Raw genomic sequence first — 26,076 nt, forward strand, 5'->3', positions numbered from 1 at the left:
TGCTCCCGTTTATTGTAATGAGTGTGCACATTTGGAGAAATACTTAGACATTTTACTTCTTATTTCTTTAGACTGAATAATTATTTCTTATTAATTCCAAAGTATGCGACCCGATGATCTAATCGTGGTGTATGTGCTATTCCTCGTTTGTTTGCCTGCATCCATTGCTTTACGGCTTGCTTGTTGCGTTTAAATGCACATTTGATTTCTTTACCAGCATTGGATTTAGACCATTCAATGAGAAGAGTTAACAGCGTTTATTATGATTGATAAGCCCTCAACGGAGAATGAGGTCGGCATACATTAAAAGCCTTATTTTGTTTTTATCGTGTGCCTTCCAAAATGTATGCGACGAAACTTAAATCACGCAAAATATGAATGGTAACTAGACGTGCTTGTTGTGTGCAAGGAGTGCATTTATTTGTAAACTTTTGCTAAATCAAAATGGTTTATTTGTATTTGCTTTTTACCTGGGTTTTATCAGGTTCGCAGTCGGGACATTTTTAATCCATAGTGTATGCATAATTAATTTCAAAGAAATAAGAAGTAAAATGTGTAAGTATTCCTCAAAATGTGCTTTGGACTAAGTCCCCCGTCATCACAGCAAACGGGAGCAGACCCGAATAGGTATGTCTAGTTATTTTATTAAAAATTTCCAGCCGTCTGTAAATTTATGTTTGAAAGAAAAAAGTAAATTAATATCTTACTTACTGTTTTTGTCTTGTTTTCTAGTGAATATCTGACAATGCTTAAATGGAGATACATTTACTTGGTAAGCAAAGTGGCTTAAGATATTATGTATTGTAATAGAAAATTGTTATAAAAACGTTTTGTTTTTGCTGGGAATTCTTGTATATATTTCACAGCTATATAATTAATTATAATAACGCACTTTTTGTTGATAAACATGTTAAAAAATACATTAACACATAATAATGTGGCAACAAATCAAATGTGCATTTAAATGCAACAAGCAAAAATAAATAAATAAAGCAAATGCACGGAAAAGAAACGAGGAATAAAAGAAACACCGCGATTAAAAAAATCAGATCGCATACTTTGTAATAATTGAAATAAATTATAAAAATCAACAGGTTTATATTTAAAACAAATAAAAAATATCTGCCAGCGGGGTAAGAAAAATAAACTTAATTCTAGTTTCAACTTAATTCAATAATAAACTCAATTTAGGTTTATTTTTCTTACCCCACTGGCAGATATTTTTACTTGTTTTAAGCCTTAACCTATTACATTTTAGAATTTATTTCAGTAAACAAGACTTAAATTCTAAGCCACTTTGCTTATTAAGTAAATGTATCTCGATTTAAGAATTATTTTTTAACTCGAAAACATTAAGAAAATACTAAGTAAACGAACAAATTGGGATGTTCAAAACACTTAAATATTTTTTTTCACTCTACCCTTCATATTACAGCTGTCGAAAAACCACAGCAACGTTGACAGACCCGGAAGCCATGATACATTAGCAGTTTTTAAAATAAGTTAAATCTAGAATCCTTATTGGTTTTAGATACTTTAAAGCAATGAATGATCTTCTTTCTTTTGAATTGATTTGGTATTATGGAGGAGCTCTGTGTCTGGTTATTGAAGATGATTTGTTCTTTGCTCCTATGTTGGCTTATTTTTTTGTTATTTCCGTTACTATATATATTTTTTTCTTTGTTTTTTCTGATTTGAGGTTATGAAAATGTTTTAATTTGTAATAAAGGTTTTTTGAAAATTCTAAATTCTCTCTATCTCTCTCTCTCTCATGAGCGTGGATCAGATCCTGCATTAAAACATGAACTTCTGATTTGCTAGCTCAACGTTCTACCTCTGGGTTATACAATGAGAACGTATAGAGTTAAATGCCCGCTAGCCTCCACCCCAAAAGCCAGCGCCTTCGCCGGCTCCCCCTTTGGCTGCGTCTATTCCGGTATCGCTTCTCGGCCTTTTGGCTAAGATCACGTGTGGTTCTAATGGCTACGTCCGGAAACGATGCGCCCTTGCCGGCCTTTATGGTGCGGTTGAAGAATACAGTTCGTGTGGAAATGAAGACAGATGCTGATTTGATGGTGAAACAACGCTTTGGACGGGACTTCTTTGTAATGCAGATTTTGCGAGGACTTTTTAAGGTACCTGTTTCAGCTATTTTTTGTCTGCAAGAGTTTACGACTGCTGGTTTTTTGGATTTAACTTTCTGCTCGTTAAAAGACTGTGTGGCATTTTTTGAAAGTTGGAACAAGACGACGGATAACGTGTTACTGAATGGACTGTTAATTCGCCCAGCTTTTGTTCAGGACTATATACCTCTAACCATTCACCTGTATAACCCGTTTGTTGAAGATGGAGATGTTTTAGCTTTTTTGGCACGTCATTGTGAAGTTGTGAGAGGTGGAGAGCGCTTAAAAGACCGTTTTGGGATCTGGACGGGAAAGCGAAGATTTTTGGTGAAATTGAAACCTGATCCATTCGCCCCAGGTGGCTTAAATCACCCCCCGGGCAGCTTTTCGATCGGCTCTAATAAGGGCTTTCTACACTATCCTGGACAACCTATGTACTGCAGAAAGTGTGGCAGTAGAGGCCACGTGAAGGCGGATTGTAAAGGAGAGAGATGCAGATTTTGTGGGGGATTAGACCATCGAGCGGATACGTGCTCAGCGCCAAAGCACTGCAGTTTATGTGGTAGTGAGGAGCACCTGTTTCGCACGTGTCCAGCTAGGAAGAAAAGCTATGCAAGTCTGTTTCAGGAGGGGATTGAATTACAGCCGGCCTTACATGTGAGGCCTTCAGATGCACCAGGGCCATCAAACATTACAGCGCATTCTATGGACACGGTGGGGGCAGCTGATGAGGCGCAGGTGGTCAGAGTGAGTGTTACTAATGAAGAGCCAATTAGTACAATCAGCAGCGGAATTCCAGCAGAGGCAGCTGCGGTCCCCTGCCTCCAGGTGGCAGTGTTGTCAGATATGGTACAAGTGGGATCGGAGTCTGTGGTGGAGGAGCGGCCTTGGTCTGAGATAGATATCGACGAAGTGGTCTCTCAAGTCACGTCTGAACCACAGTCACAGGCCCCCCAGGATGCCTCGCTAGCTTTGGACCTGTCAAAGTATACCTGGTCACAACTGGATGCGTTGGACATAATGATGGCAGAACAGGACCAGGATTCTGATCATTCTGAGTGTCGACCTCGTCGACGTGCTGCGGTCAATACAGATGGGAAAAACGAAGGGTCAGAGCGCAAATTTAGTAGGAGTGAAAATTATGTTTCTTCAGCACAAAGTGCTCCTTCTTCAAATGTTGCAGACAATCCAGATGAAGGACAATCTCCAGGATGGACTGAAGTGTCAAATAAAAAGGGTAGGGGGGGTTCTGTTGGGCGTGGGGTGGGCAGGGGGACTTTAAATTGAGATGAGTGAACTTTTAGTTGCTTCCCTTAATGTGAGGGGTCTAAAGATGAAGCAGAGGAGGGGGGCCTTTTTCAGCTCACTTAATTTCATGTCTTTTGATGTTTTGTTTTTACAAGAATGTCATTTACAGTCTGAAGAAGACGAGGTTTTGTTTTCGAAGGAGTGGGACAAGGGGCCTTCTTTTTGGTGTGTAGGAAATGTGAAGGCTGATGGGGTGGGGATTTTGTTTAATTCTTGGGATTTTATAATTGAAAATTGTGTTAAGGTAATCCCAGGTAGAATTTTACGTTTGGATGTAATTTGGAGAGGGGCAAAGCTGAGACTTATTAATGTGTATGCTCCCAGTAAACGTTTTGAAAGGGTGGGGTTTTTTAATAATCTAAGGCCTTTTTTCTTTACAAATCGGGTAATTTTTTGGGGAGGGGATTTAAACACCTCATTGGATACTGAAGCAACAGGGGAAGTGGGCCAGCTTGTGAAAACTTTTGGTTTTCGGGATTCTTTTCGGGTAATGGGGGATGGGTCTGAGGGTTTTACATGGATGAATAGTAGAGGAGATGCTTCTCGTATTGACTACTTATTTGTCCAGCAAAGTGTAAAACTCAAAGAATTTTTTAGTTGGCCATGTTGGATATCAGATCACTGTTTAGTGGGAATTAAAGTAGAAATTCTGTGTACACAAAGAGGGAGAGGGCCCTGGAGGTTTAATACATCTTTCCTTCAGGATCCTTCTTTCTGTCAAATTTTTGAGCACTTATACATTGCTTGGAGGAACATACGGGGACTTTTTGAGTCTCAGTCTGCTTGGTGGGAGGGTGTGAAATCAAGATTAGCCAACCTGTGTCGATGGTGGGGGGAGGCTAAAGCTAAGGGGAAGCGCAGGCTCATCCAAAACTGGACGTGTGAGTTGCAAAAATGTTGGGCTCAGGGGATACATGGCACGGTTGGGTGGGAAGTTGAATACCAAGCCCTTAAAGAAGAGATTAGTGGGTTTTTTAACAAAGAGGCTGAGACGTTCCTGTTAGAAGCAGGATACAAAAAGCAGGTGCTGGATGAGAGACCCTCTAAGTATTTCTTTGCCTCTGTGAGGAAAAGACAAAGTACGCATTTTATAGGGGAGTTAAAGGGGAGTGTTGGGGTTGTCTCTCAGTCAGCAGATTTACTAAAGACAGCTGCCTGCTTTTATAAGCAGTTATTTTCCCCGCAGGGTGTTTTAGGTGCTGCAGCTGAGAAATTTTTGGGCTGTTTGGAGGCTTCTCTTACCAAACAGGAAGCGCTAGCACTTGAAGGTGAGATTACAGCACAGGAGCTAGAAGCAGCATTGTGGACCCTTAAGAAAGGGAAGGCCCCAGGCTGCGATGGGTTGCCGGTTGATTTTTATCAATCATTCTGGTCGCTCATTGGGGAAGACCTTTTGGCGGTTTTCAAGGAAAGCTATGCTAAGGGTTTTTTACCTCAGTCATTGAGAACAGGGCATGTCTCCCTATTATATAAAAAGGGAGACAAGACAGATTTAGCCAACTGGAGGCCGATTACTTTGTTAGCAACAGAATATAAGGTGTTAGCTAAGGTGATTGTGTCTCGCATGAAATCTGTTGTGGATAAGGTAGTTCATCCCGACCAGACTGCTGGAGTCCCTGGGAGATCCAGTATTTTCAATCTTACACTGGTCAGGGATGCCATAACGTGGGCCGAACAGAGACAACTCCCATTGGCGATTCTGAGTCTTGACCAGGAGAAGGCGTTCGATAGGGTGAGCCTTCCTTTCTTGTTTAATATCTTGGAGAGAGTAGGTTTCGGGGAGGGAATTAGAGCTTGGGTGAAGTTACTTTATGCGGGTGCCTTTAGCCAAATTAAAATCAATGGGTACTTGTCGGAGCCAGTGGAGCAGCAGAGGGGAGTGAGACAGGGTTGTCCCCTGTCTCCTCTCCTTTACGTCTTTTTTCTAGAGCCTCTAGCGGCTAGTCTCAGGGCATGTGGTGAGATTGGGGGCCTGCATCTCCCGGGTGCCGGGGGTCAGGTGCTTAAAATGTCTGTGTATGCTGATGACATGACGTTATTTCTGTCATCAGAGAGAGGCTTTGTTGCCTCTGAGGAGATTTTAGCGCACTTTTGTTTAGCCACAGGGGCACGAGTCAACATGACAAAGTCATCAGTCATGTTTGTTGGCAAGTGGGCCGGGCGAGAAAAGGCACCTGGTAACTACAGTGTTTGCAAAGACGGGCTAAAGATTTTAGGAGTGCACTTTTACAGGAAAGATTGTGCCAAAAAGAACTGGGACATTCTAATTGGGAAGTTACGTGCAAAGATGAGGCTGTGGTGCACCCGAGACCTGTCTTTGTTTGGGCGGACTGTGGCGGTTAAGGCTGACCTGCTACCTACCATCAATTACGTGGCATATGTCTTTCCGCTTCCCAATAACTACGGGATCCGCTTGGAGAGGTTAATTTTCTCCTTTCTGTGGAAAAATGGATGCGAACTTGTGGCGAGACGGCAAATGTATAGGGAGTTTAGGAGGGGGGGAAGGGGTGTGCCATGCTTGCCACTACACGTGGCTGCTCTGTTTCTGAGCTTCCTTGCCCGCTTAATGGTGTGCGGTCCGGGCCACAAAGCATACTTTCTTGCACGGTTCTGGCTAGGGTTTTCGCTGCGCTCGGTGGTCCCTTTGAACACACTGGCGCCGTGGTCTTTTGATAGGCCTAGACAATATGAGTGGGCTGCTAGATTCTTAAAGTTGCACCCTGAGTGCCTGGCTCAGAACGCCATTTTAGACCACCGTCAGCTCTACTCAGGTTTGAGGGATGAGTTAGTGAGTGGGGTTCAGATGGCGCTCATCCCGTACACTGTGGCCTGGGCCGCTCTGCAGCCCCCTTATTTGGATGGGGCCAGTAAAGATCTCCACTGGCTGGGGGCTTTGGACCGCTTACCGGTTCGGGAGAGGCTGTACAGGCATGGCCAAGGGCAGTCACCTTTGTGCCCGGTAGGATGTGGTAGGGAGGAGACACTGGCGCATGCCTTTTGGACTTGCCCGGAGGTTGCTTCTTTTTGGAAGAAGGTTGCACTTTGGTGGAGGGAGTGGGGGGGCCCTCCACTCTCCTGTAGTTTAATTCTGTACGGGGAGGGGCTGGGTCTCCTTAATCCTGACCGGAGAAGAGTGGTGTGGCTTATTTTGTCTGAAGGTAAAAAGGTTGTGTGGAACTGCAGAACAGCTTGCGTGAGAAAGCAGCAGGTGCAGCAAGAGGCTGATGCCAAGTTCTTTTGTTTTCTGGCAAAGGTGCGTAGGAGCTTGTGGCCCTGCCTGGATCAATTAAAGGAAGAGGGGGAAAAGCAGTCCCTTAGGAGGTTAATGGAAAAGAAGTTTGGGAGGGTGGGGGTAGGGTAATTTTCTTTGTTTAAAGGGTTGTTATTTTTTTGTATATTTTTTGTATTATGCCATGATTGACAGTTTTTGTAGGGATGAATGTTTTTTATGGACTGCTAGTTTTGTTTGTTTCTGTAGGTTTGGATTGTTCTGTGTTTGAAATTGATGATTGTTCTGTTTACTTTGCAATGATTTTGAGTATAATAAAAAAAAAAAAAAAAAAAAAAAAAAATCTGTTCTTATCAGTTTAATGTCTGATACGTCTCCTATCCGGGGACTATATGTTAAATGGATTTTTGACCTTCGGAAATGGAAGCGGAGCTTGCTCCTTCCACTCCATGCATCAACATGGTATTGCAGTGTTTCCATGAATGGTGCGCTCCCCATCTCGGGGATAAATAAGTCAAGTATAAAAAAAGAATTTGCTTCTTTTGTGCGTGAATGACGGTGTTTTTTCTAATCCGTGTGTTTTAAAATTGCTGTGATTTCGTTGGCTTTATTGGTTTAACGAAAAGCTTGCGTGGAAATGAACACGCTGATAAAGAAATGTTTTTGTAATGTATTTAATTAATTTCTTTACAAGTTTGCGGAGGTGATACGAGGACGAATTAAACATCCTCGACACAGCTGAAGGCGCAACAAAAGCGAACGAGACCGATTGGAATGTTAAAAACACCTGAAAACTTTTTTCACTACCCTTCATACTACAGCTGTCGAAAAACCACAGCAACGTCGACAGACCTGGAAGCATAGCTGTACTTGTTTAATTCACAACGACAACGGGTAAGTCATTGAGCCCTGTGTTTTTATTTATCCACGTTCTAAAATTGCTATGCTTTCGTTGTTTCTTGATTGCTCTGTACATTTCTTTGTTTCTATTCCACGTAAAGTTACTTTGTAATAACGAAACCATATATTTGAATGCGCAATTTAAATCCATTTGATTTAAATTGTTTCACATATTTCACTCTACACGGTTCAACCGGGCTGGAAACGGAATAAAAACAGGGTAGATCTCGAAGAATGTTTGGTCTCAGACGTGGCTTCGTGCGCTTTCCACCTGGTCACACACAGTAAATGAAATGTTAGTCGGACGGCCTCCGGGGGCGCCGTCGATGTGATCGGTCACAGGAAGATGCGGCCGTCTGGCCTCAAAGGGTGTCGCTCATACTTACCTGGCAGGGGAGACACCATGATCATGAAGGTGGTTCACCCAGGGCGAGGCTCAGCCATTGCACTCCGGTTGGGCTGACCCTTTGCGAATTCCCCAAATGTGGGAATCTCGACTGCAAAATTTCTGATAGTGGGGGACTGCGTTCGCGCTCTCCCCTGACCTTTGTGTAAAAATAGATTCGCTTGTCGTTTTACGTAAAATCCAAGAGACGTCTAACCACGGCCCAAGAATACATTAGTCATCAAAAAAGCGGCTATTCAACGACTACATAACTTTTAATAGACAGCGAATAAGTGTCTAGGCTAAAACAAGGCTGTATTTGGGCTGTCAGTGAAAATCTAATAGCCGTTTGACCATTCCAAACGAATAGACTAGCCATTAAATAGAACCACAATCAAACGGCTACATGTCTAAGAGCACAAAATAATGCTTAGATGATTCTTTTACTTCCAATATAAGAGGTTCTCGGGAATGGCAATCATCCAAACTAATAAATTATAAAGGCTTTTATAAGAAAATGACAACAGTTAAACAACCTAGACAGCGTTGGGCAATACAAAATGCTAATAAATACAAGACAAATTGAAATATTGTACATGCATGTACATTAAACAAGCCAACAAATCTGCCAATGGGCTACGACAATTTTTCTTGAATTAAGTGTTTATATCTAGATTTGTTTCTTACCCCTTTGGCAGATTTATTTGCTTGTTTTAAGCCCAAATTCTGAGTTTTTTCTCCCTAAAGGCTAGGTTTATTTTCTTAGGGCATTTTGCTCATCAAAAAATGCATCTTATTTTAAGACTTTCTAGATATTTGTATAGTTAAAACAGTTCGAAATAACAAGTAAGAAATGATTTTTTGCAATGTATTCATTCATTCGCTACCCTTCATACTACAGCTGTCGAAAAACCACAGCAACGTCGACAGACCTGGAAGCGTAGCTGTATTTGTTTAACTCACAAAGACAACGGGTAAAGTATTTTCTTGATTACCTAAATGACTTGCTGTAAGAAAATAAGTTTAGGTTTAAGGGGGGGAAATACAGTTTAAAGGGATATTTCAATTTATGATGATAATTCTGTCATCATTTACTCATGCATACAGGCTTACAACAACACGAGGATTAGTTTTTTTCTGAGTAACACAAAAGAAGGTATTTTGAGGAATGATGGTAAACCCACAGCAGATAGTCACCATTGACTTCCATAGTAGGAATAAAAAAATATGATGGAATTTAATAGGTACCATCAACCGTGTGCTAACCATCACTTTGCAAAATATTTTCTTCATCATTTATCACGATACTTCCAAAATATTTTTTCCTACTAAGTCAATATTTCATTATTTGCTTTACAAGCTTAAAAATGATGGTGACAGGATTCCATGGTAATCACAAACAGGTAAACAAGTAAAATAATCACTATTTACTTTTAAAAGCATTTTGAAAATTGCTTGCTTATGCTGGGAGTAAAGGTATTTCATGCAAAAGGTATTTCCTCTTTAAAAGGTAATGTATGCTTCTTTTAAAGCTGACACATTTGCCACATTAAAATAACAGAAATGTGTACTGTTTAAACTTTTTGGAGCCGGTGTGTCTGTGTTCTTGGGGCACACATCTACATGTAAAAGCAGAATTGCTTATTATTCTTCTCTATTTCTTGTATAGGTCAATTATGAGTGAAGAACCGTTCACCAAATGAAGACCGCAGCCAGGTGACGGGATTCTGTGGTAATCACAAACAGGTAAACCAGTAAAATAATCATCATTTAATGTTAAAATAATTTTGAAAATTGAAGTTCTGTGTGTTCTTATTGTACTTTATTTATTTCTGCAGGTAAGCACCATACCGTAAGCTTCATTCCCTTTATAACAGGTAAGGTTCATACTGTTTTATTCTTTTGTACTGTTTTATTCGTACTGTTTTAAATCATTCAGTAAATGCAAAGTTAAACTGATGTGTTTTTAATCTAGATTTAAAAGTGTCTACTGTTGAAGCACATCTGATCTCTTCTGAAAGCTGATAATAACTGAATGCTGATGCACCTTGTTTTGAGTGAACCCTTGTTTTTTCTAAATGACCTGATCCTATTGATCCGAGTAATCGGTTTCATATTCGATTAGCATATCTGTCATGTATTGTAGCCATGAAGTGGTTTTTAAACAAGAAACAGTACTTTTTAAATCCATTGACCATTGCAATAATCGGCCCTGCTGGTGATGAAAGCATGAACAAGTTTCTCTAAGTCCTGTCTTGAGACAAAACCTCTAATTCTGGCAATATTTCTGAGATGGTAGTAAAAGCAGAATTCCTTATTATTTTTCTCTATCTCAGGCTCTATGGCATATATGTCATGATTTTATTTGTCTATTTATATGTCTATTTACAAGGACTGCCTTGGCCAAATGTTATTGTTAATTAATATTGAAGCAGTTATTTAACATATTTCCTTTGAGTAGTGATTTGTGTAATGATCCATATATCTATTTTTATGTATATTTTTAACTTAGGAATGTGATTTTAAAGCTCATATTTGTTATTGTATGACACCTCTCATGTTATGAAAGTAAAAAATAAATGTATTTTCTGATGTCTTGCATTTCTGTTTTTAAACTGTTAATCCTTATCAAGTGCTATACATTAGAAAGTGGATATAGAGTGAAATGCACACGGTGAATAATGAACGCAGACCTTCAGTGCCGGACCTCTGACCCGCTAACCTCCATCCCGACAGCCAGCACCTTCTCCGGATGCCATTGCGGTATCGCTTCTCGGCTTTTTGGGTAAGATCGAGTGGACACCGGGGACTACACGTTTAAATGGATTTTTGACCTTCGGCTATGGAAGCGAGGCTTGTTCCGTCCACTCCGTGCATCGACTCTGGCGCTTTCCGGGGACAAATAAGGTGAGTTTAAAATCAGAGTTTGCTTCTTTAGTGCGTGGTTGCCAGTTTGTTTGCCAATCCGTGGTCCATAATACGTTCCGCGTTCGTGGTCTCTCCATCGCTCAGTACTTTTCTGTGTTTCTATTTTACGTAAAGCTAACACCAAAACGATTGTGGAAGGCGCTATATAGATTGTTCTCAAAGAAAAAAAATGAGAAACAAACCCATGTGAATATGGGTCAAATTATCTAGGCGGAGCACTTCGTTCAAAGAAAAACGCAACAGAATTGTTTGCGTTGAACAAAGACAATGGTGCCTGCAGACATCGAATGTGTATTGTGGATAAAAAATGGCCAGTGGGGTGGGACAATTTTTCTTGAATTAAGTGTTTATGGGAAAAGTTCACGAAGTTTTTCTAACCCTGTAGTCAGATTTATTTGCTTGTTTTAAGCATAAAATAACAGGAGAAGAAATTGTGTAGGGGGAGCAGAGGGTTTTTTTTCGTTCAAAGAAAAGCAGCGTGGCACGAATGAATGTTTGGCTGAAATGCTATCGTAATTTCCCCCTTAATTTTCCTTACAAACATGAAACCAGAGAGAAGGGTCAGTTGGCATCGAATTGCACCTTGTATTCGGTGATTGATTGAGGAAAAATATGCGTATGTGTATATATACACTTGTTTTGTTGAACAGAGACAATGGCCGCGTGCTCCAGCGTCACCTATATGCCTATTTCACAAAATGGCGGCTTTGACCGGAAGTAGGGAAAACATCGTTCAGGTTGCACCACTACGATGGCCACTCAATATAGTATGGACTGACAGCTGCTTTGTTTTCTCCTACACATGAATTTACTTGTAAAAATAACAATAACAGATATTGTCGATTGGTGTTATATTATTTTTTTAGCATTTCGTATTATCAAAATATATCATATGTTAGACAGCTTATCAATTTTAAATAAAATAACGAGACATACATAACTATTCGTGTCTGCTCCCGTTTATTGTAATGAGTGTGCACATTTGGAGAAATACTTAGACATTTTACTTCTTATTTCTTTAGACTGAATAATTATTTCTTATTAATTCCAAAGTATGCGACCCGATGATCTAATCGTGGTGTATGTGCTATTCCTCGTTTGTTTGCCTGCATCCATTGCTTTACGGCTTGCTTGTTGCGTTTAAATGCACATTTGATTTCTTTACCAGCATTGGATTTAGACCATTCAATGAGAAGAGTTAACAGCGTTTATTATGATTGATAAGCCCTCAACGGAGAATGAGGTCGGCATACATTAAAAGCCTTATTTTGTTTTTATCGTGTGCCTTCCAAAATGTATGCGACGAAACTTAAATCACGCAAAATATGAATGGTAACTAGACGTGCTTGTTGTGTGCAAGGAGTGCATTTATTTGTAAACTTTTGCTAAATCAAAATGGTTTATTTGTATTTGCTTTTTACCTGGGTTTTATCAGGTTCGCAGTCGGGACATTTTTAATACATAGTGTAATTAATTTCAAAGAAATAAGAAGTAAAATGTGTAAGTATTCCTCAAAATGTGCTTTGGACTAAGTCCCCCGTCATCACAGCAAACGGGAGCAGACCCGAATAGGTATGTCTAGTTATTTTATTAAAAATTTCCAGCCGTCTGTAAATTTATGTTTGAAAGAAAAAAGTAAATTAATATCTTACTTACTGTTTTTGTCTTGTTTTCTAGTGAATATCTGACAATTCTTAAATGGAGATACATTTACTTGGTAGGCAAAGTGGCTTAAGATATTATGTATTGTAATAGAAAATTGTTATAAAAACGTTTTGTTTTTGCTGGGAATTCTTGTATATATTTCACAGCTATATAATTAATTATAATAACGCACTTTTTGTTGATAAACATGTTAAAAAATACATTAACACATAATAATGTGGCAACAAATCAAATGTGCATTTAAATGCAACAAGCAAAAATAAATAAATAAAGCAAATGCACGGAAAAGAAACGAGGAATAAAAGAAACACCGCGATTAAAAAAATCAGATCGCATACTTTGTAATAATTGAAATAAATTATAAAAATCAACAGGTTTATATTTAAAACAAATAAAAAATATCTGCCAGCGGGGTAAGAAAAATAAACTTAATTCTAGTTTCAACTTAATTCAATAATAAACTCAATTTAGGTTTATTTTTCTTACCCCACTGGCAGATATTTTTACTTGTTTTAAGCCTTAACCTATTACATTTTAGAATTTATTTCAGTAAACAAGACTTAAATTCTAAGCCACTTTGCTTATTAAGTAAATGTATCTCGATTTAAGAATTATTTTTTAACTCGAAAACATTAAGAAAATACTAAGTAAACGAACAAATTGGGATGTTCAAAACACTTAAATATTTTTTTTCACTCTACCCTTCATATTACAGCTGTCGAAAAACCACAGCAACGTTGACAGACCTGGAAGCCATGATACATTAGCAGTTTTCTCTCTATCTCTCTCTCTCTCATGAGCGTGGATCAGATCCTGCATTAAAACATGAACTTCTGATTTGCTAGCTCAACGTTCTACCTCTGGGTTATACAATGAGAACGTATAGAGTTAAGTGCCCGCTAGCCTCCACCCCAAAAGCCAGCGCCTTCGCCGGCTCCCCCTTTGGCTGCGTCTATTCCGGTATCGCTTCTCGGCCTTTTGGCTAAGATCAAGTGTAGTATCTGTTCTTATCAGTTTAATGTCTGATACGTCTCCTATCCGGGGACTATATGTTAAATGGATTTTTGACCTTCGGAAATGGAAGCGGAGCTTGCTCCTTCCACTCCATGCATCAACATGGTATTGCAGTGTTTCCATGAATGGTGCGCTCCCCATCTCGGGGATAAATAAGTCAAGTATAAAAAAAAGAATTTGCTTCTTTTGTGCGTGAATGACGGTGTTTTTTCTAATCCGTGTGTTTTAAAATTGCTGTGATTTCGTTGGCTTTATTGGTTTAACGAAAAGCTTGCGTGGAAATGAACACGCTGATAAAGAAATGTTTTTGTAATGTATTTAATTAATTTCTTTACAAGTTTGCGGAGGTGATACGAGGACGAATTAAACATCCTCGACACAGCTGAAGGCGCAACAAAAGCGAACGAGACCGATTGGAATGTTAAAAACACCTGAAAACTTTTTTCACTACCCTTCATACTACAGCTGTCGAAAAACCACAGCAACGTCGACAGACCTGGAAGCATAGCTGTACTTGTTTAACTCACAACGACAACGGGTAAGTCATTGAGCCCTGTGTTTTTATTTATCCACGTTCTAAAATTGCTATGCTTTCGTTGTTTCTTGATTGCTCTGTACATTTCTTTGTTTCTATTCCACGTAAAGTTACTTTGTAATAACGAAACCATATATTTGAATGCGCAATTTAAATCCATTTGATTTAAATTGTTTCACATATTTCACTCTACACGGTTCAACCGGGCTGGAAACGGAATAAAAACAGGGTAGATCTCGAAGAATGTTTGGTCTCAGACGTGGCTTCGTGCGCTTTCCACCTGGTCACACACAGTAAATGAAATGTTAGTCGGACGGCCTCCGGGGGCGCCGTCGATGTGATCGGTCACAGGAAGATGCGGCCGTCTGGCCTCAAAGGGTGTCGCTCATACTTACCTGGCAGGGGAGACACCATGATCATGAAGGTGGTTCACCCAGGGCGAGGCTCAGCCATTGCACTCCGGTTGGGCTGACCCTTTGCGAATTCCCCAAATGTGGGAATCTCGACTGCAAAATTTCTGATAGTGGGGGACTGCGTTCGCGCTCTCCCCTGACCTTTGTGTTAAAAATAGATTCGCTTGTCGTTTTACGTAAAATCCAAGAGACGTCTAACCACGGCCCAAGAATACATTAGTCATCAAAAAAGCGGCTATTCAACGACTACATAACTTTTAATAGACAGCGAATAAGTGTCTAGGCTAAAACAAGGCTGTATTTGGGCTGTCAGTGAAAATCTAATAGCCGTTTGACCATTCCAAACGAATAGACTAGCCATTAAATAGAACCACAATCAAACGGCTACATGTCTAAGAGCACAAAATAATGCTTAGATGATTCTTTTACTTCCAATATAAGAGGTTCTCGGGAATGGCAATCATCCAAACTAATAAATTATAAAGGCTTTTATAAGAAAATGACAACAGTTAAACAACCTAGACAGCGTTGGGCAATACAAAATGCTAATAAATACAAGACAAATTGAAATATTGTACATGCATGTACATTAAACAAGCCAACAAATCTGCCAATGGGCTACGACAATTTTTCTTGAATTAAGTGTTTATATCTAGATTTGTTTCTTACCCCTTTGGCAGATTTATTTGCTTGTTTTAAGCCCAAATTCTGAGTTTTTTCTCCCTAAAGGCTAGGTTTATTTTCTTAGGGCATTTTGCTCATCAAAAAATGCATCTTATTTTAAGACTTTCTAGATATTTGTATAGTTAAAACAGTTCGAAATAACAAGTAAGAAATGATTTTTTGCAATGTATTCATTCATTCGCTACCCTTCATACTACAGCTGTCGAAAAACCACAGCAACGTCGACAGACCTGGAAACGTAGCTGTATTTGTTTAACTCACAAAGACAACGGGTAAAGTATTTTCTTGATTACCTAAATGACTTGCTGTAAGAAAATAAGTTTAGGTTTAAGGGGGGGAAATACAGTTTAAAGGGATATTTCAATTTATGATGATAATTCTGTCATCATTTACTCATGCATACAGGCTTACAACAACACGAGGATTAGTTTTTTTCTGAGTAACACAAAAGAAGGTATTTTGAGGAATGATGGTAAACCCACAGCAGATAGTCACCATTGACTTCCATAGTAGGAATAAAAAAATATGATGGAATTTAATAGGTACCATCAACCGTGTGCTAACCATCACTTTGCAAAATATTTTCTTCATCATTTATCACGATACTTCCAAAATATTTTTTCCTACTAAGTCAATATTTCATTATTTGCTTTACAAGCTTAAAAATGATGGTGACAGGATTCCATGGTAATCACAAACAGGTAAACAAGTAAAATAATCACTATTTACTTTTAAAAGCATTTTGAAAATTGCTTGCTTATGCTGGGAGTAAAGGTATTTCATGCAAAAGGTATTTCCTCTTTAAAAGGTAATGTATGCTTCTTTTAAAGCTGACACATTTGCCACATTAAAATAACAGAAATGTGTACTGTTTAAACTTTTTGGAGCCGGTGTGTCTGTGTTCTTGGGGCACGCATCTACATGTAAAAGCAGAATTGCTTATTATTCTTCTCTATTTCTTGTATAGGTCAATTATGAGTGAAGAACCGTTCACCAAATGAAGACCGCAGCCAGGTGACGGGATCCTGTGGTAATCACAAACAGGTAAACCAGTAAAATAATCATCATTTAATGTTAAAATAATTTTGAAAATTGAAGTTCTGTGTGTTCTTATTGTACTTTATTTATTTCTGCAGGTAAGCACCATACCGTAAGCTTCATTCCCTTTATAACAGGTAAGGTTCATACTGTTTTATTCTTTTGTACTGTTTTATTCGTACTGTTTTAAATCATTCAGTAAATGCAAAGTTAAACTGATGTGTTTTTAATCTAGATTTAAAAGTGTCTACTGTTGAAGCACATCTGATCTCTTCTGAAAGCTGATAATAACTGAATGCTGAGGCACCTTGTTTTGAGTGAACCCTTGTTTTTTTCTAAATGACCTGATCCTATTGATCCGAGTAATCGGTTTCATATTCGATTAGCATATCTGTCATGTATTGTAGCCATGAAGTGGTTTTTAAACAAGAAACAGTACTTTTTAAATCCATTGACCATTGCAATAATCGGCCCTGCTGGTGATGAAAGCATGAACAAGTTTCTCTAAGTCCTGTCTTGAGACAAAACCTCTAATTCTGGCAATATTTCTGAGATGGTAGTAAAAGCAGAATTCCTTATTATTTTTCTCTATCTCAGGCTCTACGGCATATATGTCATGATTTTATTTGTCTATTTATATGTCTATTTACAAGGACTGCCTTGGCCAAATGTTATTGTTAATTAATATTGAAGCAGTTATTTAACATAGGTCCTTTGAGTAGTGATTTGTGTAATGATCCATATATCTATTTTTATGTATATTTTTAACTTAGGAATGTGATTTTAAAGCTCATATTTGTTATTGTATGACACCTCTCATGTTATGAAAGTAAAAAATAAATGTATTTTCTGATGTCTTGCATTTCTGTTTTTAAACTGTTAATCCTTATCAAGTGCTATACATTAGAAAGTGGATATAGAGTGAAATGCACACGGTGAATAATGAACGCAGACCTTCAGTGCCGGACCTCTGACCCGCTAACCTCCATCCCGACAGCCAGCGCCTTCTCCGGATGCCATTGCGGTATCGCTTCTCGGCTTTTTGGGTAAGATCGAGTGGACACCGGGGACTACACGTTTAAATGGATTTTTGACCTTCGGCTATGGAAGCGAGGCTTGTTCCGTCCACTCCGTGCATCGACTCTGGCGCTTTCCGGGGACAAATAAGGTGAGTTTAAAATCAGAGTTTGCTTCTTTAGTGCGTGGTTGCCAGTTTGTTTGCCAGTCCGTGGTCCATAATACGTTCCGCGTTCGTGGTCTCTCCATCGCTCAGTACTTTTCTGTGTTTCTATTTTACGTAAAGCTAACACCAAAACGATTGTGGAAGGCGCTATATAGATTGTTCTCAAAGAAAAAAAACGAGAAACAAACCCATGTGAATATGGGTCAAATTATCTAGGCGGAGCACTTCGTTCAAAGAAAAACGCAACAGAATTGTTTGCGTTGAACAAAGACAATGGTGCCTGCAGACATCGAATGTGTATTGTGGATAAAAAATGGCCAGTGGGGTGGGACAATTTTTCTTGAATTAAGTGTTTATGGGAAAAGTTCACGAATTTTTTCTTACCCTGTAGTCAGATTTATTTGCTTGTTTTAAGCATAAAATAACAGGAGAAGAAATTGTGTAGGGGGAGCAGAGGGTTTTTTTTCGTTCAAAGAAAAGCAGCGTGGCACGAATGAATGTTTGGCTGAAATGCTATCGTAATTTCCCCCTTAATTTTCCTTACAAACATGAAACCAGAGAGAAGGGTCAGTTGGCATCGAATTGCACCTTGTATTCGGTGATTGATTGAGGAAAAATATGCGTATGTGTATATATATACTTGTTTTGTTGAACAGAGACAATGGCCGCGTGCTCCAGCGTCACCTATATGCCTATTTCACAAAATGGCGGCTTTGACCGGAAGTAGGGAAAACATCGTTCAGGTTGCACCACTACGATGGCCACTCAATATAGTATGGACTGACAGCTGCTTTGTTTTCTCCTACACATGAATTTACTTGTAAAAATAACAATAACAGATATTGTCGATTGGTGTTATATTATTTTTTTAGCATTTCGTATTATCAAAATATATCATATGTTAGACAGCTTATCAATTTTAAATAAAATAACGAGACATACATAACTATTCGTGTCTGCTCCCGTTTATTGTAATGAGTGTGCACATTTGGAGAAATACTTAGACATTTTACTTCTTATTTCTTTAGACTGAATAATTATTTCTTATTAATTCCAAAGTATGCGACCCGATGATCTAATCGTGGTGTATGTGCTATTCCTCGTTTGTTTGCCTGCATCCATTGCTTTACGGCTTGCTTGTTGCGTTTAAATGCACATTTGATTTCTTTACCAGCATTGGATTTAGACCATTCAATGAGAAGAGTTAACAGCGTTTATTATGATTGATAAGCCCTCAACGGAGAATGAGGTCGGCATACATTAAAAGCCTTATTTTGTTTTTATCGTGTGCCTTCCAAAATGTATGCGACGAAACTTAAATCACGCAAAATATGAATGGTAACTAGACGTGCTTGTTGTGTGCAAGGAGTGCATTTATTTGTAAACTTTTGCTAAATCAAAATGGTTTATTTGTATTTGCTTTTTACCTGGGTTTTATCAGGTTCGCAGTCGGGACATTTTTAATCCATAGTGTATGCATAATTAATTTCAAAGAAATAAGAAGTAAAATGTGTAAGTATTCCTCAAAATGTGCTTTGGACTAAGTCCCCCGTCATCACAGCAAACGGGAGCAGACCCGAATAGGTATGTCTAGTTATTTTATTAAAAATTTCCAGCCGTCTGTAAATTTATGTTTGAAAGAAAAAAGTAAATTAATATCTTACTTACTGTTTTTGTCTTGTTTTCTAGTGAATATCTGACAATGCTTAAATGGAGATACATTTACTTGGTAAGCAAAGTGGCTTAAGATATTATGTATTGTAATAGAAAATTGTTATAAAAACGTTTTGTTTTTGCTGGGAATTCTTGTATATATTTCACAGCTATATAATTAATTATAATAACGCACTTTTTGTTGATAAACATGTTAAAAAATACATTAACACATAATAATGTGGCAACAAATCAAATGTGCATTTAAATGCAACAAGCAAAAATAAATAAATAAAGCAAATGCACGGAAAAGAAACGAGGAATAAAAGAAACACCGCGATTAAAAAAATCAGATCGCATACTTTGTAATAATTGAAATAAATTATAAAAATCAACAGGTTTATATTTAAAACAAATAAAAAATATCTGCCAGCGGGGTAAGAAAAATAAACTTAATTCTAGTTTCAACTTAATTCAATAATAAACTCAATTTAGGTTTATTTTTCTTACCCCACTGGCAGATATTTTTACTTGTTTTAAGCCTTAACCTATTACATTTTAGAATTTATTTCAGTAAACAAGACTTAAATTCTAAGCCACTTTGCTTATTAAGTAAATGTATCTCGATTTAAGAATTATTTTTTAACTCGAAAACATTAAGAAAATACTAAGTAAACGAACAAATTGGGATGTTCAAAACACTTAAATATTTTTTTTCACTCTACCCTTCATATTACAGCTGTCGAAAAACCACAGCAACGTTGACAGACCCGGAAGCCATGATACATTAGCAGTTTTTAAAATAAGTTAAATCTAGAATCCTTATTGGTTTTAGATACTTTAAAGCAATGAATGATCTTCTTTCTTTTGAATTGATTTGGTATTATGGAGGAGCTCTGTGTCTGGTTATTGAAGATGATTTGTTCTTTGCTCCTATGTTGGCTTATTTTTTTGTTATTTCCGTTACTATATATATTTTTTTCTTTGTTTTTTCTGATTTGAGGTTATGAAAATGTTTTAATTTGTAATAAAGGTTTTTTGAAAATTCTAAATTCTCTCTATCTCTCTCTCTCTCATGAGCGTGGATCAGATCCTGCATTAAAACATGAACTTCTGATTTGCTAGCTCAACGTTCTACCTCTGGGTTATACAATGAGAACGTATAGAGTTAAATGCCCGCTAGCCTCCACCCCAAAAGCCAGCGCCTTCGCCGGCTCCCCCTTTGGCTGCGTCTATTCCGGTATCGCTTCTCGGCCTTTTGGCTAAGATCACGTGTGGTTCTAATGGCTACGTCCGGAAACGATGCGCCCTTGCCGGCCTTTATGGTGCGGTTGAAGAATACAGTTCGTGTGGAAATGAAGACAGATGCTGATTTGATGGTGAAACAACGCTTTGGACGGGACTTCTTTGTAATGCAGATTTTGCGAGGACTTTTTAAGGTACCTGTTTCAGCTATTTTTTGTCTGCAAGAGTTTACGACTGCTGGTTTTTTGGATTTAACTTTCTGCTCGTTAAAAGACTGTGTGGCATTTTTTGAAAGTTGGAACAAGACGACGGATAACGTGTTACTGAATGGACTGTTAATTCGCCCAGCTTTTGTTCAGGACTATATACCTCTAACCATTCACCTGTATAACCCGTTTGTTGAAGATGGAGATGTTTTAGCTTTTTTGGCACGTCATTGTGAAGTTGTGAGAGGTGGAGAGCGCTTAAAAGACCGTTTTGGGATCTGGACGGGAAAGCGAAGATTTTTGGTGAAATTGAAACCTGATCCATTCGCCCCAGGTGGCTTAAATCACCCCCCGGGCAGCTTTTCGATCGGCTCTAATAAGGGCTTTCTACACTATCCTGGACAACCTATGTACTGCAGAAAGTGTGGCAGTAGAGGCCACGTGAAGGCGGATTGTAAAGGAGAGAGATGCAGATTTTGTGGGGGATTAGACCATCGAGCGGATACGTGCTCAGCGCCAAAGCACTGCAGTTTATGTGGTAGTGAGGAGCACCTGTTTCGCACGTGTCCAGCTAGGAAGAAAAGCTATGCAAGTCTGTTTCAGGAGGGGATTGAATTACAGCCGGCCTTACATGTGAGGCCTTCAGATGCACCAGGGCCATCAAACATTACAGCGCATTCTATGGACACGGTGGGGGCAGCTGATGAGGCGCAGGTGGTCAGAGTGAGTGTTACTAATGAAGAGCCAATTAGTACAATCAGCAGCGGAATTCCAGCAGAGGCAGCTGCGGTCCCCTGCCTCCAGGTGGCAGTGTTGTCAGATATGGTACAAGTGGGATCGGAGTCTGTGGTGGAGGAGCGGCCTTGGTCTGAGATAGATATCGACGAAGTGGTCTCTCAAGTCACGTCTGAACCACAGTCACAGGCCCCCCAGGATGCCTCGCTAGCTTTGGACCTGTCAAAGTATACCTGGTCACAACTGGATGCGTTGGACATAATGATGGCAGAACAGGACCAGGATTCTGATCATTCTGAGTGTCGACCTCGTCGACGTGCTGCGGTCAATACAGATGGGAAAAACGAAGGGTCAGAGCGCAAATTTAGTAGGAGTGAAAATTATGTTTCTTCAGCACAAAGTGCTCCTTCTTCAAATGTTGCAGACAATCCAGATGAAGGACAATCTCCAGGATGGACTGAAGTGTCAAATAAAAAGGGTAGGGGGGGTTCTGTTGGGCGTGGGGTGGGCAGGGGGACTTTAAATTGAGATGAGTGAACTTTTAGTTGCTTCCCTTAATGTGAGGGGTCTAAAGATGAAGCAGAGGAGGGGGGCCTTTTTCAGCTCACTTAATTTCATGTCTTTTGATGTTTTGTTTTTACAAGAATGTCATTTACAGTCTGAAGAAGACGAGGTTTTGTTTTCGAAGGAGTGGGACAAGGGGCCTTCTTTTTGGTGTGTAGGAAATGTGAAGGCTGATGGGGTGGGGATTTTGTTTAATTCTTGGGATTTTATAATTGAAAATTGTGTTAAGGTAATCCCAGGTAGAATTTTACGTTTGGATGTAATTTGGAGAGGGGCAAAGCTGAGACTTATTAATGTGTATGCTCCCAGTAAACGTTTTGAAAGGGTGGGGTTTTTTAATAATCTAAGGCCTTTTTTCTTTACAAATCGGGTAATTTTTTGGGGAGGGGATTTAAACACCTCATTGGATACTGAAGCAACAGGGGAAGTGGGCCAGCTTGTGAAAACTTTTGGTTTTCGGGATTCTTTTCGGGTAATGGGGGATGGGTCTGAGGGTTTTACATGGATGAATAGTAGAGGATATGCTTCTCGTATTGACTACTTATTTGTCCAGCAAAGTGTAAAACTCAAAGAATTTTTTAGTTGGCCATGTTGGATATCAGATCACTGTTTAGTGGGAATTAAAGTAGAAATTCTGTGTACACAAAGAGGGAGAGGGCCCTGGAGGTTTAATACATCTTTCCTTCAGGATCCTTCTTTCTGTCAAATTTTTGAGCACTTATACATTGCTTGGAGGAACATACGGGGTCTTTTTGAGTCTCAGTCTGCTTGGTGGGAGGGTGTGAAATCAAGATTAGCCAACCTGTGTCGATGGTGGGGGGAGGCTAAAGCTAAGGGGAAGCGCAGGCTCATCCAAAACTGGACGTGTGAGTTGCAAAAATGTTGGGCTCAGGGGATACATGGCACGGTTGGGTGGGAAGTTGAATACCAAGCCCTTAAAGAAGAGATTAGTGGGTTTTTTAACAAAGAGGCTGAGACGTTCCTGTTAGAAGCAGGATACAAAAAGCAGGTGCTGGATGAGAGACCCTCTAAGTATTTCTTTGCCTCTGTGAGGAAAAGACAAAGTACGCATTTTATAGGGGAGTTAAAGGGGAGTGTTGGGGTTGTCTCTCAGTCAGCAGATTTACTAAAGACAGCTGCCTGCTTTTATAAGCAGTTATTTTCCCCGCAGGGTGTTTTAGGTGCTGCAGCTGAGAAATTTTTGGGCTGTTTGGAGGCTTCTCTTACCAAACAGGAAGCGCTAGCACTTGAAGGTGAGATTACAGCACAGGAGCTAGAAGCAGCATTGTGGACCCTTAAGAAAGGGAAGGCCCCAGGCTGCGATGGGTTGCCGGTTGATTTTTATCAATCATTCTGGTCGCTCATTGGGGAAGACCTTTTGGCGGTTTTCAAGGAAAGCTATGCTAAGGGTTTTTTACCTCAGTCATTGAGAACAGGGCATGTCTCCCTATTATATAAAAAGGGAGACAAGACAGATTTAGCCAACTGGAGGCCGATTACTTTGTTAGCAACAGAATATAAGGTGTTAGCTAAGGTGATTGTGTCTCGCATGAAATCTGTTGTGGATAAGGTAGTTCATCCCGACCAGACTGCTGGAGTCCCTGGGAGATCCAGTATTTTCAATCTTACACTGGTCAGGGATGCCATAACGTGGGCCGAACAGAGACAACTCCCATTGGCGATTCTGAGTCTTGACCAGGAGAAGGCGTTCGATAGGGTGAGCCTTCCTTTCTTGTTTAATATCTTGGAGAGAGTAGGTTTCGGGGAGGGAATTAGAGCTTGGGTGAAGTTACTTTATGCGGGTGCCTTTAGCCAAATTAAAATCAATGGGTACTTGTCGGAGCCAGTGGAGCAGCAGAGGGGAGTGAGACAGGGTTGTCCCCTGTCTCCTCTCCTTTACGTCTTTTTTCTAGAGCCTCTAGCGGCTAGTCTCAGGGCATGTGGTGAGATTGGGGGCCTGCATCTCCCGGGTGCCGGGGGTCAGGTGCTTAAAATGTCTGTGTATGCTGATGACATGACGTTATTTCTGTCATCAGAGAGAGGCTTTGTTGCCTCTGAGGAGATTTTAGCGCACTTTTGTTTAGCCACAGGGGCACGAGTCAACATGACAAAGTCATCAGTCATGTTTGTTGGCAAGTGGGCCGGGCGAGAAAAGGCACCTGGTAACTACAGTGTTTGCAAAGACGGGCTAAAGATTTTAGGAGTGCACTTTTACAGGAAAGATTGTGCCAAAAAGAACTGGGACATTCTAATTGGGAAGTTACGTGCAAAGATGAGGCTGTGGTGCACCCGAGACCTGTCTTTGTTTGGGCGGACTGTGGCGGTTAAGGCTGACCTGCTACCTACCATCAATTACGTGGCATATGTCTTTCCGCTTCCCAATAACTACGGGATCCGCTTGGAGAGGTTAATTTTCTCCTTTCTGTGGAAAAATGGATGCGAACTTGTGGCGAGACGGCAAATGTATAGGGAGTTTAGGAGGGGGGGAAGGGGTGTGCCATGCTTGCCACTACACGTGGCTGCTCTGTTTCTGAGCTTCCTTGCCCGCTTAATGGTGTGCGGTCCGGGCCACAAAGCATACTTTCTTGCACGGTTCTGGCTAGGGTTTTCGCTGCGCTCGGTGGTCCCTTTGAACACACTGGCGCCGTGGTCTTTTGATAGGCCTAGACAATATGAGTGGGCTGCTAGATTCTTAAAGTTGCACCCTGAGTGCCTGGCTCAGAACGCCATTTTAGACCACCGTCAGCTCTACTCAGGTTTGAGGGATGAGTTAGTGAGTGGGGTTCAGATGGCGCTCATCCCGTACACTGTGGCCTGGGCCGCTCTGCAGCCCCCTTATTTGGATGGGGCCAGTAAAGATCTCCACTGGCTGGGGGCTTTGGACCGCTTACCGGTTCGGGAGAGGCTGTACAGGCATGGCCAAGGGCAGTCACCTTTGTGCCCGGTAGGATGTGGTAGGGAGGAGACACTGGCGCATGCCTTTTGGACTTGCCCGGAGGTTGCTTCTTTTTGGAAGAAGGTTGCACTTTGGTGGAGGGAGTGGGGGGGCCCTCCACTCTCCTGTAGTTTAATTCTGTACGGGGAGGGGCTGGGTCTCCTTAATCCTGACCGGAGAAGAGTGGTGTGGCTTATTTTGTCTGAAGGTAAAAAGGTTGTGTGGAACTGCAGAACAGCTTGCGTGAGAAAGCAGCAGGTGCAGCAAGAGGCTGATGCCAAGTTCTTTTGTTTTCTGGCAAAGGTGCGTAGGAGCTTGTGGCCCTGCCTGGATCAATTAAAGGAAGAGGGGGAAAAGCAGTCCCTTAGGAGGTTAATGGAAAAGAAGTTTGGGAGGGTGGGGGTAGGGTAATTTTCTTTGTTTAAAGGGTTGTTATTTTTTTGTTTATTTTTTGTATTATGCCATGATTGACAGTTTTTGTAGGGATGAATGTTTTTTATGGACTGCTAGTTTTGTTTGTTTCTGTAGGTTTGGATTGTTCTGTGTTTGAAATTGATGATTGTTCTGTTTACTTTGCAATGATTTTGAGTATAATAAAAAAAAAAAAAAAAAAAAAAAAAAAAATCTGTTCTTATCAGTTTAATGTCTGATACGTCTCCTATCCGGGGACTATATGTTAAATGGATTTTTGACCTTCGGAAATGGAAGCGGAGCTTGCTCCTTCCACTCCATGCATCAACATGGTATTGCAGTGTTTCCATGAATGGTGCGCTCCCCATCTCGGGGATAAATAAGTCAAGTATAAAAAAAGAATTTGCTTCTTTTGTGCGTGAATGACGGTGTTTTTTCTAATCCGTGTGTTTTAAAATTGCTGTGATTTCGTTGGCTTTATTGGTTTAACGAAAAGCTTGCGTGGAAATGAACACGCTGATAAAGAAATGTTTTTGTAATGTATTTAATTAATTTCTTTACAAGTTTGCGGAGGTGATACGAGGACGAATTAAACATCCTCGACACAGCTGAAGGCGCAACAAAAGCGAACGAGACCGATTGGAATGTTAAAAACACCTGAAAACTTTTTTCACTACCCTTCATACTACAGCTGTCGAAAAACCACAGCAACGTCGACAGACCTGGAAGCATAGCTGTACTTGTTTAATTCACAACGACAACGGGTAAGTCATTGAGCCCTGTGTTTTTATTTATCCACGTTCTAAAATTGCTATGCTTTCGTTGTTTCTTGATTGCTCTGTACATTTCTTTGTTTCTATTCCACGTAAAGTTACTTTGTAATAACGAAACCATATATTTGAATGCGCAATTTAAATCCATT

At 40.0% G+C, this 26,076-nt stretch overlaps 5 non-coding genes across 5 annotated transcripts; all 5 read left to right on the plus strand.

Moving 5' to 3' along the window:
* Nucleotides 1–6,958: 6,958 nt before the first annotated feature.
* On the plus strand, nucleotides 6,959–7,156 carry LOC135773048 (U2 spliceosomal RNA). The gene has a single exon (XR_010543383.1). It is a non-coding gene; the product is annotated as a U2 spliceosomal RNA (small nuclear RNA).
* A 782-nt stretch (nucleotides 7,157–7,938) lies between these two features.
* Nucleotides 7,939–8,103, plus strand: LOC135773078 (U1 spliceosomal RNA). The gene has a single exon (XR_010543408.1). It is a non-coding gene; the product is annotated as a U1 spliceosomal RNA (small nuclear RNA).
* A 5,397-nt stretch (nucleotides 8,104–13,500) lies between these two features.
* Nucleotides 13,501–13,691, plus strand: LOC135773037 (U2 spliceosomal RNA). The gene has a single exon (XR_010543372.1). It is a non-coding gene; the product is annotated as a U2 spliceosomal RNA (small nuclear RNA).
* A 783-nt stretch (nucleotides 13,692–14,474) lies between these two features.
* On the plus strand, nucleotides 14,475–14,639 carry LOC135773077 (U1 spliceosomal RNA). Its single transcript, XR_010543407.1, has one exon. It is a non-coding gene; the product is annotated as a U1 spliceosomal RNA (small nuclear RNA).
* A 10,681-nt stretch (nucleotides 14,640–25,320) lies between these two features.
* Nucleotides 25,321–25,520, plus strand: LOC135773049 (U2 spliceosomal RNA). Its single transcript, XR_010543384.1, has one exon. It is a non-coding gene; the product is annotated as a U2 spliceosomal RNA (small nuclear RNA).
* The last annotated feature ends 556 nt before the right edge of the window (nucleotides 25,521–26,076 follow it).

Source organism: Paramisgurnus dabryanus, chromosome 9, assembly GCF_030506205.2.
Source record: "Paramisgurnus dabryanus chromosome 9, PD_genome_1.1, whole genome shotgun sequence".
Classification (NCBI taxonomy): domain Eukaryota; kingdom Metazoa; phylum Chordata; class Actinopteri; order Cypriniformes; family Cobitidae; genus Paramisgurnus; species Paramisgurnus dabryanus.